This window comes from Aedes albopictus, chromosome 2 (genome assembly GCF_035046485.1).
Source record: "Aedes albopictus strain Foshan chromosome 2, AalbF5, whole genome shotgun sequence".
NCBI classification, from domain to species: Eukaryota; Metazoa; Arthropoda; class Insecta; order Diptera; family Culicidae; genus Aedes; species Aedes albopictus.
In genome coordinates, this window is record NC_085137.1 from 239,675,526 (window position 1) to 239,679,055 (window position 3,530).

Sequence of the window (3,530 nt, forward strand, 5' to 3'; positions counted from 1 at the left end):
TCCGGCGTCGCCGAACGAAGAAAAAGTCACTTTCATTCTCCCTCCAAATTTCGATCGAAGAGGACGTGTTGGAAAATATTCCCGAGTGTTAAGTTATCGCGGCGTTATAAATTGAATTTTTGATAAGCCTCACTATTTGACTGCGGTCAGGAGTGTTGGTCATTATTGATTACATACAGTGATTAGTGAAGATTGAAGTGATTAATCCTTAATTAACTTTTGAATCCACTGAATTTGCTTTGTTGTTGTGTGCTGACGGTAGGTATTCGTCTGGTTCTAGCGAGTGATCAAATGATCCTCGTTAGATGGACGAAAGTGATGATGAGAACGGGGGATTTTCTAGTCCCCTAGAGGATAACCAATCTATATCAGGATATGAATCAGCTACAGATGGTAATTTGCGCAGGAAAATGACAGATGACATGACAAACGGAAACGAACGAATCAAGAAACAGAAAATGGACTCCGGAACAAACAAACAGGACAAAAAATCGAAAGAAAAACAGAAGGACAAGAATAAAAATGGAAAACCGAATTCTGGTCTCTTCGGGGACTGGGAAAAAAACCGAGTTTTTTAAAACATTTATCATAGAACCGAAAGATGAACAATCCAAACCACTTCACATAATGGAAATAGCTAGACTACTACACAACATCAAAATAACGTATCAGGAACTAGTTCAAGCCGGAAGAAACAGGTACAAAATTACATTTGCTAATCCCAGACATGCCGAACAACTAATCAACTCCAAGGTATTAACAGAAGATTTCAAATACAAAATCTATGTCCCTACCATGTACAAGGAAACCATAGGAATCGTAAAAGATATACCACCCTCAATCCCAGAATCTGAATTGTTAGCAAACCTTGAATCAGAAAGAATCAAAATCACAAAAATTGAAAGAATAATGAAGCTACAGAAGAAAGATCTAGTCCCAACATACTCAATCAGAATTTATGCAGAGGGGGAAAAACTTCCCCGCGAAGTACAAATTTACGGACAACCCAAGGAAGTGGAATGCTACATTTTTCCATTGAAATGCTGTGTAAAATGCGTCAGATATGGACACAAAACAAAAGCATGTAAGTCACCTAAAGTAAGATGCACCAACTGCTCGAATGAAGGACATCAAGGACATGAATGTAATTCATTGAATATCAGTTGTTGGCATTGTAAGGAGGCACATAAAGCGTTTGACCCAGACTGTAAGGAAAGACAAAGACAAGATGACATAAGAAAGGCAATGGCTTACAATAAGCTAACTTTTATGGAAGCTGCTAAACTATACCCAGTTCAAAGACAAGTACAGTACAGACTCCAAGATAAGGCCGAATTTCCAGAACTAGATGAACCTGAAAACCAAGAACAAGATTTAATCATGAATACAGAAAACCCCCAAAACCAAACCCTCAAAAACAAACCTCCAAACGTGATCAACCAAAAACAAGTCATTAACAAGAACACACCGCCAAACAATACCCAGACGAATAACAACAATAATAATGCTCCCTCAGAATACATAACAAAAACAGAACTTGAACAGATCGTCAACAAACTTAAGGTAGAAATTATTAAACAACTCAATGTTACTAAACTCATCAACAAAATAAAACAAATCCAAGAAACAATTGTTAACAACATTTCACAGGCTAATGAAACAAACAGTAAAACAAACAACCATCAACTTCTAATTGACATAAATAAACAACTTAACGAACTGGTCAATCCCGAGATTCTACAAAAGTCTGAACCTCCCGACCGTAAATCCTGAAATGGCTGACTTCAGGAATTTAAACTTCCTCCAAAACAATATCAATAGCATTCGTCCAACTGCAAACCGGTCATTACTTTCTCATTTGCTACAATCACATAAAATAGACATTGCTTTCTTATCTGAAATTTGGTTAAAACCAAACGAAGATTTTAAATTTGCCGGATATAAGTTCCCAAAACGAACCCGTGACAATGGTTATGGGGGAGTGGGGTTCTTAATAAAAAACGAAATTGATTTTGAAATTTTGAAAATTCCTGATTTACATCCCATAGAAGCAATAGCTGTCAAAACTCTTAACACTTCTGTCCCATATTTACTTATTTCAATTTATATCTCCCCCAGTCCAATTAACAATAACCAAATTAAACATCCCTTAAAGCTTCTTTTTGATTTCATTGATAAAGTAAATATAAGTACAGTTTTAGCTGGTGACTTTAATGCCCATCATCCAATCTGGAATAATGCTAACAAAATTTGCCCAAGAGGAGAACTTCTAATTGATTTGATAGACAATAAGGACATTACTTCAATAAATGATGGCTCACCTACAATGCTTAAACCACCTAACACTACTCCATCTGCAATAGACATTACATTCGTTTCATCTGATTTAGCCCCGAAAACCAGTTGGACGGTTTTGGATGAAGAAATTTGTGGAGACCACAAAATAATAATTTTCCAAATTCTTAATGCTGCAAAACACTTCAACTACCAAACAGTACTAGTAAATAACAAGAAAGCAATAGAAAATCTAAACCTGATCGATCCAAATTCTTTAAACACCCCAAATGAACTGATAACCTCTTTCAATCAAATAATAACAGATGCTAAATACAAACCCAACAAAAAGTTCCAACCAAAAAAGTGGTGGACTACTGAAATTCAAAATCTTCTTGTTGATAAAAACAAAAAACTTGTTGCATACTGTAAAAATTTAACTTTAGAAAACTTTCTAGCATTTAAAAAAGCAAGAACAATTTTAAAAGCTAAAATTCGTAAAGAGAAACGAAAAAGCTTTCATCAATTAACGGACTTATTGACCCCAGAATTAAATATCAAACAACTTTGGTCCACTGTGAAACTAATAAGTGGTGGATATTCAAATAAGAATAACATTAAATTGTTAAATGATCCAATTCTGTCATCTCAGTTTATGGACACAAATTTTCCAAACATAACAAACGAAGTTCAATATAATATTCAACCCACTGTAAATAAATTATCTATTAATTTTAATGAAGTTTTTAGTTATATTCGCTCAAAGAAAAACAGTTCAGCTCCTGGCCCTGATAACATTTCCTTTCTTATTCTTAAAAACCTTAACTTTGAATTACTACAACAAATAAGTTTAATTTGTAATAATGTTTTAACTTCTTTAACCATTCCTTTGGATTGGTTAAAAATTAAATGTGTTCCTATCCTAAAACCCGGTAAGCCTGAAAATTCTTCGGAATCGTATAGACCTATATGTTTAATCTCAACTTTTCTTAAAACTATAAATATGAAAATCAAAAAAGAACTAAATAAATATACAACAGAAAATGACATTATCCCTAAATATTCCTTTGGCTTTAAAAAGAAAACATCATCTGTAAATTGTGTAAATACCTTAGTTTCCTTAGTAAATAAAGCAAAGAGTGAGAGTAAAATAGTTTTAGTAACATTTCTGGACTTATCTAAAGCTTTTGATAATGTAAATATATCTAAACTACTTAATATTCTTAAAGATTATAATTACCCTCCGGAATTAGTGA